The 19,106-nt window shown below is 38.1% G+C and overlaps 1 long non-coding RNA gene and 1 pseudogene across 1 annotated transcript in view; one reads left to right on the top strand and one right to left on the bottom strand.

The window, feature by feature from the left end:
• Positions 1 to 10,424, bottom strand: part of LOC112643817 (uncharacterized) — a 29,174-nt gene extending 18,750 nt beyond the window's left edge. Inside the window, exon 1 of the long non-coding RNA XR_003125916.3 lies at positions 10,227 to 10,424. This is a non-coding gene — a long non-coding RNA (uncharacterized LOC112643817). The remainder of the gene's footprint in view (positions 1 to 10,226) is intronic.
• Positions 10,425 to 11,225: 801 nt separating this feature from the next.
• Positions 11,226 to 14,976, top strand: LOC112643484 (40S ribosomal protein S11-like; annotated as a pseudogene).
• The last annotated feature ends 4,130 nt before the right edge of the window (positions 14,977 to 19,106 follow it).

Genomic DNA, 19,106 nt, shown 5'->3' with positions numbered 1-19,106 from the left:
TCTTCTTTTCTAGGGCTACAGTCAGGGATTTGGCATGTTGGTAAATCAGTTCTTTTGTGCAGAAAGAGTCTCCATGACAGGAACAGAGATCGTTCTTGTTTCTTTTTCAAATCTGATGCAATAATCAAACAATAAAACAAAAACAAAAAATCTGCTACTCAAGCAAATTTATTCTGTCAAGTAGCAGTATCTTCAAGATGAGTACTACCTCTAAAAGCAAAACTTCTAACAATATTTATTTTCATTTGACTTTGGTAAAAATCTCATTTCTCTTTCAACTGAAATTTTTCAACTTACTTTCCTTCAAAATAAAACTCCTGACCTTCTTACAATTATATGTATGTATTTTCTAAGAAGATACAGTATGCTCTTAATTGTTTCTCAGGAAGTGAAGTGGCCTTCAGTGTCCCACAATTATATTTGTAAAAGAACAAACATCAATAGTCAGAAACAAATCATTTTTTAGAATCTTATTTGCATGTGGACTTCGAAAATGACAGCAGATAAATGTGGTGAAATGTGATCATGGATATTAAGATATCCTCTTTCCTGAATACTTTATTGTGTTTATTGTGTGATAAGATACAAGATACAATATACAATATATACATGTTCGTGCCTCAATTATTATCAGCTTTTAAAGATAATGGCTTATAGTTCCTTAGTACTTAACAATTTTCAAAGCTTATTGTATGTTACTTTCTCATTTGAAAGCCACAAAATTTCTTAAAACACCTTTCAGGGATCCCTGGGTGGCGCAGCGGTTTGGCACCTGCCTTTGGCCCAGGGCACGATCCTGGAGACCCGGGATCGAATCCCACGTCGGGCTCCCGGTGCATGGAGCCTGCTTCTCCCTCTGCCTGTGTCTCTGCCTCTCTCTCTCTCTCTGTGACTATCATAAAATAAATTTAAAAAAAACAAAAAAAAAACAAAAAACACCTTTCATTTGGGAAAATATTTCTTCCCATTTCATAGTAAAGAAACACATATGGGAATCAGCAAGGTCATATAGTCTGTAAGAACTAGATACTGGAACAGAATGATCTCCTTGCTCCCAGCAATGCTAATACAGCTACCGAGAAAAAGAGGAATTAATATTGAAGGTTTTCTATACACCAGGCCTCACCAGTGCTTTACGAACATTTTGTTTTATCTTTGCAACAGCTCTATGAGGCAGATATTATCTTTCCTACTGATACATATATTGAAATTCAGAAATTGCAAGTGCCTTCATCAAACTTACTCGGTTAAAATATAGCAGAGCTAGAGTTCCAATATGGGTTTTCTGACTACACAATCCAGGTTCCTTCTCTATTTCTTGATGCCATTTCTACCTATAAATTGGAAGTTGCAGCCTTTAGTTGCACAAAATCCAAGTTTAGTTGATTGGAAAACTCCACACATTTAAAAATAAAATAGGTGATATTGATGCTCAGAAATTGTAATTTAATACAAGTACAATCAAAGCCAAATGCCAACATGCAATCATAATACATCCAGTGTGTAAGTCCCCCATTTAGAGAAACATCTCTCAAGGATATGGCATAGCTGAGCTAAAAGTGTGCCCTTCCTCCACAAATCAATTCAAGCATGATTTCCTTAATAATCATCCCTCCCATCCTTTCTCCAATATATGATTTCTTCTCACTATAGATCACCTATTTTTTTCCATGGATGAAGAGTTGGTGCAATCCAGAAATAAATCTCATCACAAAAAAGTCAGGGACCTCCACCAATAAAAAGCAGATTTACTGCTAGGTCGTACAGTTTAACTTTGTTGAGAATAATGCAAGGAAGTATTAAAAAACACAAACTTCTAACCATGTAATTTTGTGTCTTATATCTGAAAATTTAGGGCCATAAGACAAATGGTCCTGCTAGGAGAAAGTAGAACTTTTTTCCTGGTAGGGTATAAAAGAGAAAGGAATACTAAAAATTGAAGGAAAATTAAGACAGAAAGAGACTTGGAATAATGAAATCTTAAGGCCACACTAAGAGAAAGAAAAAGTTATTTAATTAATAAGACTAGATTTCACTCATCCTTAGTATAAAAGGCATCTATCTTATTAAGAAGGTCAAAGATAAAGGGCAAAACTGAGCAAGTGTTGCTGAAGAAAGGTTCTTGAGCTGGTACTGAATATATGCCATACACATACCTTTTACAAAATAATGATTTAAGTTAGTTAGCTACATGTCCCAAACTGAACAGAACTTCTAATGTAGCTTCTTGACCTCCTCTCCCAAGCTTTTCTTCTCTTATCACTTTACTGTCATGCCAGGGTTGGCAGGCTCAAAGTAGAGAAATTTCTTTCTATGCCAAATACGTCTTAACTTTTGCAGCAGCAGAGAAACCTAGAGATTTATGCTTGCACAATATCTTCAGACCTGCTACTTTCATAGAGCCTCTACTAAGTCGGAAAAATCATTCTCACTGATTGACTATGTGTATTAAAACACACCACTTTTGACAACTTACTTGACTGATTACATTGATTAGAACAATGATTAATTAAGTACAATCACTTTTTATTTGCTTTGCTTTTAATTAAGTTTGAGAACTCAAATTAGACAAAGTAGTCAACTTATGCTTTATGCTGCTATTTAATTAGGATGATTAGACAACAGTCCAAAGCTCTAGATCCAATTTCAATTACTTATCCAATGAGGAAAACTCTCTTATTCAAATACACAGCTTACACTAAGTATATTTGCTTGAAAACAAAGGGTATACATTGATAAAAAAAAATCTATTCCTATAATTTAACATACACAAACTCTAGATAGAGGTTAGTAGAGTCATTATATGCTTTAATATAGCTACTATCTCTGTATGATAGAAAGATATTTTTTTCAGTTTTATTTATAGGAAACACAGAGTGCTTAAGAAAATTAGAAGTATTGTGGAATTTTCTGATTCCTGAACCTGGAGTTGGGGATGGCATTATTTAAATGCATTACCACTTGGTTAAAAAAAAAAGAAGAAGGCAAAGTTTCCTACAGTTATTTCCTACAGCAAAACAACTGATTTCATTGAACATCACAAAAACTGGAGTAGTTATAGTTTGTTTTGCTGGTACAAAAGCTAAAATCAACTTGGTGAGAAAAGCAATTCCTCTACTCTTCACCTGATATGTAGGAAAGAAATGCTACATCTTTTATTTTTAGGTGGTAAATTTAGCATACCTAGATGAATCCTTAGCTAAAATGGACACTTTCCAGAAAAGATATGTGTATCACCAAAACTGGCTCAAAGAACGTTGAAAAGATCTACACAAAGGAATAACCACTGAAGAAATTGTCAAAATGATATACTTCAAAGGCACCCAATACAAGTTTTCACTTGGAAATTTAATCATACCCTTAAAAACAGATAGTTCCCCTAATATATAAATTTTTCAGAGCAAAGAAAAAGATGAGAAGGCATGTGACCCACTTTGCTCAGCAAATATAGCACTGATACCAAACCAAGACAAAGCACAAGAAAAGAAACAACTAGGGTCCAATGACATTTATAAATTAAGACATATACACTTTAAATAGAATATTTAGCAAATAAAATTTATAGACGTATTTTCAAAAATTAAACATTAAGATCAAATTTGGTTTATCCCAGGAATGCAAGGATGGTTTAATATTAGAAAATCCATCAGTTGTATATAGCAGCAATGTCCACAATAGCCAAACAGTGGAAGGAGCCTCGGTGTCCATCGAAAGATGAATGGATAAAGAAGATATGGTTTATGTATATGTGGAATATTACTCAGCCATTAGAAACGACAAATACCCACCATTTGCTTCAACGTGGATGGAACTGGAGGGTATTATGCTGAGTGAAATAAGTCAGTCAGAGAAGAACAAACATTATATGGTCTCATTCATTTGGGGAATATAAAAATAGTGAAAGGGAATGAAGGGGAAAGGAGAAAAAATGAGTGGGAAATATCAGAAAGGGAGACAGGACATGAGAGACTCCTAACTCTGGGAAACGAACTAGGGGTGGTGGAAGGGGAGGTGGGCGGGGGTGGGGGGTGACTGGGTGAAAGGCACTGAGGGGGGCACTTGATGGGATGAGCACTAGGTGATATTCTATATGTTGGCAAATTGAACACCAATAAAAAATAAATTTATTTAAAAAAATCCATCAGTTCTCTATATTAGATGACAAAAGACAAAAGCTAAATGATGTGAAGATACTGGATGAAATTTAACATCTGATTTTTTTTCTCTTAGCAAAGTAGGAATAGAATGAAAATTTTACCTTAATAAAATGTCAGTACTGGCATTATATGATAAGTACCATACTTAATAGATGAAATATTAGAAACAATATATAAGTAAGGAATAATAAGATATTGATACTATCATTGTATATTCAATGGTTACTCTTTATCCTTGTCTCTCCAAGAAAAAAAGAGGAGATATAAAGATCAGAAAGGAAAAGATAAAATTATCATTATCTAAATATGATATTACCATTTATCAAAAAAATCTAAGAAAATCCACTTATAAATTATTACAGCTTATTAGAAATTTTATCAAGGTGGTCAAGTAGAAACTGCAGATTAATGTACACATTAAACTACAATTTACATTTTAAAACATACAGTTTTTTTTTTAAAGTGCTGTGGATAGCCTAGGGCCACAACTATATCTCGCGTAAGTAAAAATAAAGTGGTCTGGAAAGATACATATCAATTTAAATATTGTTGATGCTTCTCAAGAAAGAATCAGGATTGATGGTTATGACCAAAGAAGAATGTAGCTTTATCTATAATACAGGTATACCTCAAATATATTGCCAGTTCAGTTCCAAACCACTGCAATAAAGCAAATATCACAATAAAGTGAGTCAAATGAACTTTTTTGGTTTCCTAGTGCATATAAAAATTATGTTTACACTATACTGTAGTCTACTGGGTGTACAACAGCATTATCTCTTTAAAAAACAATGTACATACCTTAATTTAAAAACACTTTATTGCTAAAAAATGCTAACCATCATCTGAGCTTTCAATGAGTTGTAATTATTGATCACAGATCACCATAACAAATCATAATAATAATTGAAAAGTTTGAAAATTGTGAGAATTACCAAAACATGATGTGGGGACACAAAGTGAGCAAATGCTGTTGGAAAATGGTGCCAACAGACTTGCTCACTGCAGGCTTGCCACAAATGTTCAATCTATAAAAAAAAAATGCAGTATCTGCAAAGCACAATAAAGCAAAGTGAAATAAGATGACATATGCCTGTATTTTTGGGTTTTATGGCCTAAATATATTTATTAGTAATATTAATAAATGAAATTGAAAATATACAAGAATGAGCTTTAACTATTTCTACATTTCATACTATCTATACTATTTCTTAAAGTTTGCATTATTACTGAACTCCAGGATAACATCAGGAAAATAAAGGAGCACATACTACGTAAGCTCATAAAAGCTAACTTTGCTGTTAAGTGTGCTTTATTGTTGAGTTAATGTCTATGAGAATTGGTTTACTAACATTTTTAAATTTTGATAAATAAAATTTAAGAATATTAAGGCCAAGGACTGAAAAAGTTTGTATATATATTCACATACATGTCTAAATGTGATTTCCCTACAACTTCATTAGTATTAAAATATAAAAATTTTATTATAAATTCAAGTCAATGAAATAGGTTTATTGAGGAAAAAAAGGAAAGTTATTATTCAAGATTATGACAAACTTTTTAATACTATTTTTCAGAAGAGACCGCTATATCATTGAATTTCTCTTTCTCTCTCATAGATATTAAACATCTGGTAACCAGGTTCCTTTATGTACTTGTCAGAGGCTTGAAAAGCTCAGAATGATGGATATCTGTTCCCAAATCAAATAGTTCCTTAAAAAATAATAGTAACATTTTCAAGAACTTCGTGTACAGTGACAACTCATTTCTTTATGGGCAGTACACCTAATTGTCAGGAGCAGGCCTGGTGTGAGCTTCAGATGATAAATATACTCCACATGCAATCCAATGTTGAGAGAAAAGAACCCAAGTTCATCTAAAAGGAAAGACAATAAAAAGTACACAAAACTACCTTCTCAAACTCATTACACTCCACTAATATTGCACAACAAATCTGATTTCCTATGGTAAAAAGTAGTGTTTGAAGAAATATAATTTACTCTCAGGTTGTTAAGATCTTGAAGATTTTTATTTATATCAACTGATACTCACCTAATCATAACGTGTATTCTTGCGTTTTACTGTTAGCTATAAAAATCATGTTCATGTTTACTCACATCTTCTCTAATTGAAAAACATTTTGGAGCACCTGGGTGGCTCAGTCAGTTGAGCATCTACCTATTGTTTTCGGCTCAGGTCATGATCTCAGAGTCATGAGATCCTGCCCCAAATTGGGCTCTGTGCTCGGTGGGGAGTCTGCTTGAGATTCTCTCTCTCCCTCTGTTCTCTTGTTCTCTCTTTCTCTCTCTCTCAAATAAATAAAACTTTAAAAAAAAAAGTTTTTTACTCTTTGTCTACTCACACAGGAGAAGAAAAGAGTGTCAACACTTCAGTGCCCTCTAGAAATCTTGCTCAAGCAATTCTGAGGCATGTGGATGAAACTGAGTCATAGAAATTTTTTGTTGTTGCTAATTTCTCAATGGAAGGGTCATTCTTCATTGGATATTGAGGCTCAATGGGCAAAATTTGTTTCAGAGGTGCTCAGCTTCCCTGAGATGATGAGATTAAACTGTAGGTCATTACTGACCTGAAAAGCTTTTTGCCTTCACAACTCTCTAGGGACACTGTCTATGTGTACTCTCTATAAAACGTGTAGTGTCTTTCTGAAATTCTCTCCAGGAGCGTCTTTAGAACCCGACCTCTAGGGAAATGCCAGACAGATGGGCAATCCTACTGTATGTGTCATAAGTCCGCTAGGGTCATCCCTCTACTCAGCAAGACAAATGTGATGATCCTGGAGGGCAGAGGATATATAACACAGTGAGATCCTGTGCCGCAGAAGCTCCTCATCTCCCTGCAACGCAGCAGAAGGAACTTTGAAGGAAAGAGCAGGCAGGCCTTGTGGGAACAGAAAAGGAAGGCCCCTGAAGGCCCAAGTTTATAGGTCCACCATCAACCTCTCAAGGAGTTTAGAGCTCACTCTTTTGTATATCCTTCTTATTTTTTGAACTTGCTCTTATCCTTTACAATAAGGAAGACATTGGCAATAAGCACTCAGACATTTAACTGCAAAATAAAGATTTAATATATGATCAAAGTTAGCATCCTGTCTAAAGCATATTGGCACTTAGGAGGAATAACGAAAAAACTGCAAGAGGATAACATAGTTTTCTAAGTGAAGTTTGGTGGCTCTCAAAAATCTTGTACATTCTCAATTTTCATCCGAACTTAATTATTTTGTGGGTTCAATTTCTGTTTCCAGCAAAACACAACTTCCTAGTACTGCGGAAGAAAAGACTTATAAAATGGGCTTCGTGGAGCTCAAATAGCTCTTAAAAACAATATCTTGATGAGTTAAGTGTAAATGAGCCAAAACATATGGATTAAATGTCCCTTTAAATACACATGGCTTTAAAAATTAAGGGAAAAAAGGTTTTGGCAAAATGTGTTTCAGATTTGGTTGAAAGAAAACATTTGAAAGGAATAGTTTAAGGGACTGAACTAACCCAAAACATACCTGAGCTCTTCCAACCTCGTATAGAGCAACCAATTCTAAAACATATGGATTTTATACTATAATTCCCCTACCACACCCATCCTGAGTTCTGAGTTCTTAGTTTTCTTGCGATGTTGGAAGACATTAAAAACAGTCGTGGTGTCAGTACCGTGTTGAAGAGACCATAACCTACTACTGTGATCAGTTTCAGTCAAATAGATTGAATGGCTTATTGATCATCACTCCACAAAAATAAAAATAGTTTTCGTTTTAAACTCATAATATATATTTATCACTAGCAGCCCCTATCAGACAGTTAGACTACATTACAAAAAAACACTGAGATAAATATAAGACCTGGCCAGAATATGAAATGACAGGATATCCATGTTGTGACTCCCTACTTAACCCAAGTCAAGTAACAGACAAAAGGTCAACAGGAGAACACCAAAGCACAACCTGAACAATGTCAGATAATTTTGACCTGCTTGGAATATTTCAAAATGTACTTATTTGATGCAGATGACTAGAAGCAAAAGCAAATGGCCAACCCAGGACTGAGTCCAACAACTGACAGGTCCTAGGTCCTATGCCATCCATGCCTTATGTTTGTCTTCAAAGTCGCCCCCCCAAAACACACACAGATGGTAATGTTATCATTAAACTCTACAAGCAATGACATTTATTTCTAACATGTGATTGGGGTTAAAATTAATAAAAATTGTAGGTATCAAATAGATAAACCGTTAGCTTTATGAGTTTGTGAAATTATTTGTATTGCTATCCTGTTTTTTTCCACATGAACCATTAGGATTTACTCTCTTAACAATGTTCACATATCTCCTACAGCAGTGTTAACTACAGTCATCACATTGTACTTCACACTCCTAGTACTTATTCATCTTAACTGGAAGTTTGGACCTTTTGACCACCTTCCACCATTTCCCTCATCTCTCACCTGTGGTTACCACAAATCTGATTTCTTTACATATGATTCTGATTTTTTGTTTTGTTATTTTTATATTCCACATGTAAGTAAGATCACACAGTATTTGTCTTTCTCTGTCTGACTTGTTTTGTTTAATATAATGTCCTCAAAGTCTATCCGTGTTGTCAGAAGCAGGATTTTTATAGCTGAATAATATCCCACTATATAGATATAAGCATGGATATCACATTTTTTTTCATTCATCTATCAATGGACACTTATGCTGTTTTCATGTCATAGGTTTTTGTCAATAATGCTGCTATAAATGGGGGCACAGGTAGGTATCTCTTCAACATAGATTTTTATTTCCATCAGATGCAATCCCAGAAGTAGAATACAATATGATACTGGACAATATGGTACTTCCATCAACTTTTTGAGAAACCACCATACTGCTTTCTGTAGTGGCTGTCCCAGGTTACATTCCTACCAACAGGCACTAGGGTTCCCTTTCCTCTCTACATCCTTATTAGCATTTGGGGCCACTCGTCAAGGACTGAGGTTCTACCTTCTACTCACGAGATCAAATCTACCTTCAGAAGGAAGGAAGGAAGGAAGGAAGGAAGGAAGGAAGGAAGGAAGGAAGGAAGGAAGGAAAGAGAGAGAGAGAGAGAGAAATGATCAATGAGTATTGAAAAACTTGTCATAAGAAGAGTTGTGAAATGCATCTATTTGCTAGAGAAACAATGTCTAAAGAAACAATCCAGATTGCTATCCTGCTAGGGGCCTAAAAGAAAAATCGAGAACCTCACACTGATGAGGTAGTGGGGTGGGTGGGAGGGGAGGTGAAAGCACTCTCAGGGAGACAGAAAGCCTCTCTAACATGTGACTGAAATGGACTGACAGGGCAATTGAAGAGATAAACGGTGGATGAAGGTCAGTCTGGCCTCATTCCTGTGCTCTAATTTCCTTTTAAAGGCGTGGTGGAACTACAGCTTTATGTGTTGAGTTGAGGATTTACATGAAATATACTTAGACATACTGCTTCTACACAAGGGAATTGATGCAAGTTCTTAAAATTCCTGCAGTTCTCTCCTTGGGGAGCAAACACTCTATAGCTAAATCCCATAATGCACCACCTTGCCAATACTGCTAAGCCCCAGATCAGTTATCTCCTCTGTGGACCGGGGTCTGTGGGCGTGGAAGTTTTAAACCTAAGAGTTATCCAGATTGTGACAAGGTCAAAATTTGCTGTAGCAGCAATTCTCTTGTCCAGGATAAAATAATTCCCTTATATTTTATGCCTGTCTGTTGTCTTCAGTCAAGGAAGCTATTATTATCCTTTCTGTGGTAGATTTTTAAAAATATATTCTGCTTTGTTTTTCCACAGACTTGAAATATTTTTAAAAAATGTCTTTGTCCATGCCTGCCAAAAGAAATAAACATAAATATCTATAAAGATCAATGTACACAGACTCGGCTCCAAGATACACCACTTCCCACTGCATGCTAAGTAACTACAGCAATTCTCCTGAAGGCTAATAGACAGTGACCGAAAGTGTTCAGATGATGTCTTTCAAATGTATTCATAGAGAATACTCTGGTGGTGGCTTCCTCTTGTGGAAGAACAAAGGTTCACATTTACCTCAGATTCGAGCATTGGTTCGGAGAGTCATTTGTCACTGCTAATGTTTTCCCATGGAGCTGGACTGCATGTGGGGAGAAAAATCCCTCTACCCCAGAGGAAATCTTGAGAGTTGGCTGCTGTGCGGTTTAGCAGGGAGGTTGTGGTAAATGTCGAGAACCACCATCTCATAATCATATGCTTGCAGCTTTCAATCATGACTCTGTCAAAAATTTAAAGTTGGAAAATTGTGAACCACTTTGGACAATCAGAGATGTTACTACAGGCTAACAATAATAAAACAAGCACAACGTACAAGGAGCCTCTGCATTTTACCCAAGACTTATTTGGCAGAAACAGCATCACATCCTCCTCTCTGAACACCCTGGAGTTCATACCCCAGAGTCCAAAGACCCAAGTCCAATTTCTGGCTTGGCTACCTGCTGGCGTGGTATTTAACCTCTCTGAAATTTAGTTGACCCTGAGATTAAAAAAAAAATCAAATAACAGCAATAAGGCATGAAGGGTATTACATATGCAAAAGGATTTTGTATGCAATGAGTTTCTTTGTGTCAGCAACATTTTCTAAGGCATACTGAACTCAGAAAGCCTAGAACATCAAATAAGAGTGCAAACTCCTTAAGACTCAAGACCCCACTGTTGTTTCCTTCATATCTTTCTCTCTCCTACCTTTATGAAATATATTTCCTCATATCCACAAAACTAGAACAGAATTTATCACAGATCAAAATGTTAAATAGATATAGTTAAGCTTCTAATCTATTGAACTGAAATGACCATGTCATTTTCAGTCATGTCCATGTAACATCATGCCCAAGCCAAAATAAAAGTTCTGGAAGATCAGAGCATTCTGATGCTGAGCCTTCCACTAGAATATTAGACTCCGAGATCCTTAGACATTATATCTGTGTGCCAGTTGTCTCTACATACTACTCATGAGTCCTATGAACATGGAAGCGGCAAGGTCTAAGTCTCTCCATGGTCTCAGGACATGGGACAATGAGGTCAGAACCCAAAGACAGGTTGAGACACACTGACCACTGTAGAGTACAAATTAAGGATAGCAACCTGGGACCAGAGTAAGTGAGTGATCAAGATGATCTGAATACAACTTTATATAATGCTCCTTTGAAAGAGGAATAAATAATAGATTTAAAACCAGCATTGGAAAGACTCCCTATGCCAGGCATTAGTTTGTAATTTTAACAACAGGGGATGGACTTACAGACATATTTTAGCAAAGTAGCAAAATAAAAGAGCTAACATTAAGTTGGTGCTGTTTCTGCATCAGACACTGTTTGAACACTTCACATGCATCAACCCATGGATCCTGATCACAGCATCAAGAAATGGGAATCCCCCATTTTATAAGTTAGGAAGCTGAGCCACTCAGATAAAGAACTTGTCTAAAGTTGCACACATCGTAAGGAGTAGAGGGAGAGGGTGCAATAGCAGAGATATGGGGAATCTCTCTATTTACTGTCAGAAGCTGCAAATCCAGTGAGTTTCACTTTCCTTGTTTTTACAGATGGAGACAAGAAAGACTCCGTGCTTGACCCAACACCACACTGCTAATTGGTGGGAGAGCTGGGACTAGATCCAGGTGTTCTCTGCTCGCTTACAATTCAGTCTGAGCACTGGGAACTAGTGGCTCTAGACCACAGGAGAAGGCCATCCCCACTTAAAAACCAAGTCTAAACAAACCTGTCAAATGCACTTTCTTTTCTGTCGTTCTCCTCTACGCTCAGAGCCACCAGGTTTGTCATCTTCTCACATAATGGGAGTGACCTATAACTTCTAAAACAAGTTCATCGCAATCTCACAGGGGATATTTAACGAGGGCTGGCATATTAACTGCTAGACCAGACCTGTGGTAAATAAACAGAAGCAGCTCATGATAGAAATCATTTGAAACCGCAAACATCAATTGAGAATCACCTTATCCAGGAGAGGGCAATAGGTGTTGTGGGGATTACAACAACATACAAGATAGATTCCTTCTTGCCATCCATCGGGAAAAACAAATATGCTCACAAATAACCAATCTCCAGTCAAACACAGGAAGTGGTACAGGGACACAGATAAATGGAAAGAACTCAGACTGAGAAGAGTAAGTAAGGCTATGGGGAGAGAAATTAATAAAGCTGAGATTCAGCGCATATGAAAGAAATGAGACTGACTTACTCAATAATAGGTCCTCCTAACTGGAGTTTCCAGATTTACCATAGTCTGAAGCGTCAGTGATAATATAATATGTATATCCTTTCTCTACTAATTTGGAAGAAGCAAAGGAAAAAGGAAAAGAGATAAATACTTTTAACCCAGAAATTGGGGCTGGAGCTGACATCTGTTAAGTTCTTATCTTAATTGAGCCCAAGTGATTAATTTGTGGAAAAGCAGCCAGATTTATTTCAACAATATTCAATAGCGCTTGTTGATGAAAAAAGAGGTCTAATTTGCTGTATGAGTAAACAGAACATACCCACACATTAATATTTCCTTACCATTATAATAGAAATAAATCGATTCCTAGATTACCTAAAAACATGCACAGTATTGTGATTTCAGTTTTTGTAATGTGCTGGAATCTCCTGTCATGACAATTTCAAATATTCTAGAATCTCAGGATAAAAGGAAACCTTAAAGATCATCTGGTCAGATCATCCCATCAATGAGTCAATCTCTTCTACAACATCCCCACCAAGTGGTCATCCACTTTATGCTTGGTTGCCTAGAGGCCCAGAATTTTCTCCCTGAGCAGTATATTTCAGCTCTACACTATTCTTTTTTTTAAAAGAGCCCATCATGTCTTTCTGGGGTTCCTACACATTGAATCAACTCCAACCCCTTGGAGTCATCTGTTCTTTCTTCCACATGACAATTTGGTGATTCTGATGATAACTACATCCCTTGTCCTCTCTCAGCCACCCCCAAGGCTTCTCTTCTCCAAGCTTACTCTTTCCAGACTTCTCAACCCACTCTGAAGGTTCTCCTCTAGACAGCCTCTAGCTTTTCTACATCCCCCTGCTTTGGTGGGTACACAGGTTGAAACACAATGTTCAGAAGTGGACTGAACACTGCAAGGAAGAATGAGACCACCCATCAACCTCCTTCTTCTCTTACCACAATGCCCAAGAATCATATTTGCTTTCATTAGCCTCATGTCCCTTGAAGAATAGGAATAAAGGCACCATATAGTACCTAAAACACAAAGATTTATTATTCTTTTCATAAGCAGGTGAGGAAAATCAACCCTTATTCATGGGTTTCCATAGGTGGAAGCCAATTGTAAAATTCATTTCAAGTGCTCAAATCAATCTTAATATCTTATGAGTGTTCTGCTCAATATGATAACTAGCATAGGACTCTAGGGTTACAGGATGTCTGAAACCATTTTCTGATCTTAGGAGGGGTGGGCCTCAGCTGGGCTAGACCAGTCCAAGGTCTTCAGAGATGCAGAGTGGTTTTGTTGAACCACTAAAGTGATGGAAGTACTAAGACTGGAAGAATAATTCACCCTGGGGTCTTTAAGGGATTCCCACAGCCCAAATGCCATGGAGAGCAAATATGAAGACTGGTTTTGAAGGGAGAGCACAAGGTTGGATAAATGGAGTCATGAATTCAGAACTCTGTGGAGACTTAATGAAAATAAAAACAGGTCGGAAACAATTTGGAGAAGACTAAAGACCAGGGTAGTCGGGTACAAGGATATGGAAAAAAAAAAGGGGGGGGCTGGAAATCAGAAAGATGAGGGATTTCACAGATTTAAATACCTAAGAAGGACAAAAATCTGTTCAGAATCTGCAACCCAGACATTCACCAATACTGGTGAAACAAATATTGAAATACATTTAAAAATAGGAAGTATGGGGATCCCTGGGTGGCTCAGTGGTTTAGTGCCTGCCTTTGGCCCAGGGCGTGATCCTGGAGTCCCAGGATCAAGTCCCGCATTGGGCTCCCTGCATGGAGCCTGCTTCTCCTTCTGCCTGTGTCTCTGCCTCTCTCTGTGTGTGTCTATCATGAATAAATAAATAAAATCTTTTTTAAAAATAGGAAATATGTTAAAATACACATACAAACAAACACATTCATATTTAGGGATATCTTGTTAATAATAGAAAAGGAACATTATTCTCTGGGCAAAGAATTAGAATATTTTGTATCTTTGAAAGTCACAGATTAACTAAATATTCCTTAAAAATTATTTTAAAATAGGATTCCAATTTCCTAATCTCTAGAGCAAGTGAAAACCTCAAATGCACACGAGGCCAGACGAATAGCGTAAATGTGTAAATCAGCTGGCTCTACTACAACAGGAAGTGCTGGGCAAATGGCACAGATCATGCTCCATCTAAAGAAGTCAGCCCCTCCTGCTTGGAGAAACTGGCAAGCAGAAGCTCTGGCAATACTACGAAAATCTTGGTCTGGGCTTCAGGATGCCACTGAGGCTACTTATATTGACAAGAAATTCTCCTTTTCTGGTAATGTCTCCATCCGAGGGTGGATTTGGTCCGGCATGGTGACCAAAGTGAAAATGCAGAGGACCACGGTCATCTCCCATGACTACCTCTACTACATCCAAGTACAGCTGCTTCAAGAATGTGTCCGTGTTCCTGTTCCCCTGCTTCAAGGATGTCAGGATTGGTGAAACTGTCACAGTGGGTGCCAGCCCTTGAGCAGAACTGTGCACTTCAATGTGCTCAAGGTCACCAAGGCGGCACCAAAGAGCAATTCCAGATTCTCAGACTAGATATCTGCCCATGCCTCCAAACAAAATAAAGGTACTTTCCCAGTAGAAGAAGAAGGAGGAGGAGGAGGAGGAGGAGGAGGAGGAGGAGAAGAAGAAGAAGAGGAAGAAGAAGAAGAAGAAGAAGAAGAAGAAGAAGAAGAAGAAGAAGAAGAAGAAGAAGAAGAAGAAGAAGAGGAGGAGGAAGAAGAGCAAGAAGAAGAAGGAGGAGGAGGAGGAGGGAGGAGGAGGAGGAGGGAGGAGGAGGAGGAGAAGTAGTAGTAGTAGTAGTAGTAGTAGTAGTAGTAGTAGTAGTAGGCTAGTAGGCCCTTACTTCCATGCAGGAAGGTGGCCCAATGTTGTAGTGTCTTTGGATTTTTCATAAGGAATCAGAATGTGTGTACATGTGCATGCATGCACACTTATGCAGGTGTAATACGCATTAGAGAGAAAGAGGAGAGTGATCTTGATTTTTAAATATTGACAAGATTTTTTTTTTAAGTACTCCAACTGTACCAAAGATCCCAAGGCTTACAGAGGTTAAGTTACTACCCAATGTTTAAGCTGACAACCATGTGACTCCACCCTTAAACTGGATCACCACATTATAAACCCCAGTGGACAATGGAGGTAGCTGCTTGGTGGCCTCAACAATATTTACAAGGACAACACAGAAAGAAGTGCTTAGGGAACACTGCTGATAGATCTCCATATTGTAGTTTTACTTTTTTTTTTCATATTGTAGTTTTCTTGAGGAGAGGAAAAACATTTAGTTCCACACTGTTTCGCCAGTATTGGTCCAATACTTGGTCTGTAGTAGATCTTTGATAAAAAGCCACCGGGTGAATTAATATATGAAAGTCAACACAGAATAGAGAAAGCATTGGTAGAGGAGTCAGTTATCATTAAGTTATTCAGAGAGATATTTATAAACATGTTATCTAAAAACCTGAAGTAAATCATCTCTATCAAACATTCACAAACACACACACACACACACACACACACACAAAGACTAAGAACTTAGAATAAGAGAGAAAACATAAATAATTGGGGAAAACAATCATCTGGTTAAACATGGAATATTGAAACACATGTTCATCCCTACTCCCCTATTCCATCCTAAGATCCTTGTATCTGAGAGAGAAAGAATTAAATTAAGGGGCCCGAGCCCCCAAGGACAAGGTGAATCAAGCAGGATATGACGGTAGAGAGAAGTAAGCAATAAAATTCAGACACTGGAAAGTGAATGGGCAGATGGCCTAGCCAATAGGAAAAGGCCAAAACCTGGAGCCTACAGAGAAAGATTAAAAAGGAAACAAACTAACTAGGACACAGAGCCCTGGAAAAGCTCTGAATGGGGGCCAAGGTGTGACTCAAAAGAGGGCTGGTTGAAGATTAGCATAAGGTTCAGTTGGTTGACCCAGTCCATCTTCTACCTCATATAGTGCTGACTTCTCTCCAGTGGCAGAGGATGGGAGGTTAGTTCTGAAGAGGCTTGCAGCCCGAGGAAGAGGGTGAAGCATTATGGCAATAACGCTTTGTCACAACCAACCATGAAACCACAATGGTGTCCAACAATAACAACGGGTCGCTTATGAATGAGGGGTCAGCTGGAGTTGCTTGGGGGTTGGGAGTATGGTTGGCTGATCCGGGCTCCCTTCGGCTAGGGTGACTAGGTGACTCCACTCTGACCCATAAACCTCTCACTCCCAGCACGAGGGTTCAAAATGTTCTCAAGCCACTGACTATCATGAGAGAGGAAGCCAGACCATGTGAGGCTTTTGAAGTCCAAGTCTTGGACTTGACACACTGTCAGTTGTGTCATATCCTATTGCCCAAAATAAGTACCAAACCAGCCCAGATTCCACTGTGGGAGAAGAAGACTCTACACTGAGGTGAGAAAAACTGCCGAGTCGCATGACAAAGGCCTACAGAGAGATGTGAAGAACTGGCACTCTTACTGCAACCGGTCCCACTTCTCCTAAAAAAGAGGGCAGTTAAGTGGCAGTCGGAAGAGGGTGCAGTGAGACTCCCCCACTCCATGCCCACGTTCAGCCCGGAGAACACCAGCATCTGACCTCACACCTCCCCATGGTCTACAGTCCTCCCCAGAGAAACCGATGGACCCAGGGGAGAACTAAGATTCAGATATTTGGGGAACCCCATCCCATGAGAAATCCGACTTACCCCTTGTTAATCTGGGAGGTACAGTGATACCTTCCTCGCACCTCACTTTATAATAAACCACTTCGGTTAGCCAGACAGTTGAGGAAATCTAACACGAAAGGCAGAAACAAACAAACAAAAAGCCAAGAAAAAAGAAAGCAGGGAGCAGAGGAAATCTTAAAAACCTGTTAAATCATCTGAAAATCATAAACTATTATAGCTGAAATAGCTATTCAATCAAAGGATTAGAAGTTTAAGCTTAAAAAAAAGCCTCAAAGGAAGGACAAAAGAGATGGGACATAAGGAGAGAAAGAAAAAAATCGAACAGATCATAGAACCAGAAGAAAGTACACATTTCAATCGTTTCTTAATATCAGAAAATCTAATTATGGGATTATCCGCTCAGACACACCATTTCATTTCCACCGTCTTAAATACCCGTGTTGTGAGCAGAGGTAGAAATTCCATCAGAAAATAAAGACATTCCATTATCGGGAAGTTCCTGTGTTTATTTATATGGTTTCAGCGGCATCTGAAGGGGGAAAGAAATCTGTGGTGTCAGAGTTGAAGGACAAGACTTCTTAGGAAGAGCCATGGCTTCCCTCGTCTATCTGCGGGCCTGTCCACATCTGTCCCTGCTCACAGGACGCTCCTTATCTCATTTGGCGTCTGGCAAATTTTTTTTCAGCACACTGTGTTCCTTGGCTCGTGCTGTTAACAAATGCAAACCACTGTGAGGCACAAGTCTCCAACGTGTAAGCTCCCTTCCTCCCCACAGAGATGGCACCAGGTCTACAGTAGGAGCTTCACCTTGGTATTGGAATGCTTGGCTCAACATGGCCCTTGAAGAGCCCCGCCTTTTATTTATTTTTTTTAAAGATTGCATTTACTTATTCATGAGAGCCCCGCCTTTTAAATCAATTTATTAGGGGTCTCTAGCTTGGTTCAGCTGCCTACTACGTGCCAGGCACTGCTCTAAGTGCTTGGCAGACATAAGCTTATTTTCATAAGTGGCTCAAAGGAGCTCTATATGGCAGGTATTACTATTACTGTTATTATTAGCATCATTATCATTACCATCATTCCAAGTTACAGATAAGAACCTGTCTTGGAAACAGAGATTAGGTATGGCAGAGGCTCTTTAACCCACACGGTGTAGCTCTGGAGCCTGCTAAACTCTCCTGCTTTGAGTACATAAAAGATTCAGAGATTATATATTCTAACCAGATCAGCTTTTGCTGTAGAAATGTATTCAATAATCCAGCCCAGTAGTCCCTCAAATTTTTCAAAGGAGCCACTGTTTGGGGGACTGTGTTGCATGAAGAGATCAGTGATTTCAGAGCAATAGGCCAGAAATTAAGTAAATACTGCCCTGCGAAGTCTAGGGTGCTTGGCTCTGGCTTTCTCAGAGGGCATAAATTGTCCAGTACATGATGAATCTTCTGTCCTTATAAGCACAGAGATGGAAATCTGTGTGCCAGGCTCTATCTTAAGTGTTCTCATGCATCACTTTATAAAATCCTCACAACAACATTGGGAGACAGCCATTAATTAATTCCACATATTAGAAAATGAGGAAACTGAGGTGTGAAGGAGAGAAATCATTTATCAAAAAAGTGTCAAGGTTAGGTTCAAGGGTTAGTGGCAGTTCTCTCTAACACAAAAGCCCATGTGGTTCTTTCCAACTACTAAAGTTAAACCATGGTGGAGAGCCAGAGTAAATTAAACCAGGAGTAGTTTGTAGTTCTGTGTTCTATGTTTTCCATCTGCAGATAGTTTACTCTAGAAAGATAACCCCATTGAGAAGTTTTGAAATTTTTACTGTTACCTTTACTTGCAGTGATCTTTTTGAGCTAAATGATGGGAATCATACCTAAGTTGCATGAAGAAAAGGAAGCAGACTGTGGGCCAGCCAAATTAACAGCTAATTTATTTAAAAAAATAAACAAATAAGCTCAATTCTGCCCACATGGGCAAGAATGGGG

Source organism: Canis lupus, chromosome 1 (assembly GCF_003254725.2).
Source record: "Canis lupus dingo isolate Sandy chromosome 1, ASM325472v2, whole genome shotgun sequence".
NCBI classification, from domain to species: domain Eukaryota; kingdom Metazoa; phylum Chordata; class Mammalia; order Carnivora; family Canidae; genus Canis; species Canis lupus.
This window is presented reverse-complemented; position numbering and strand designations above follow the sequence as displayed.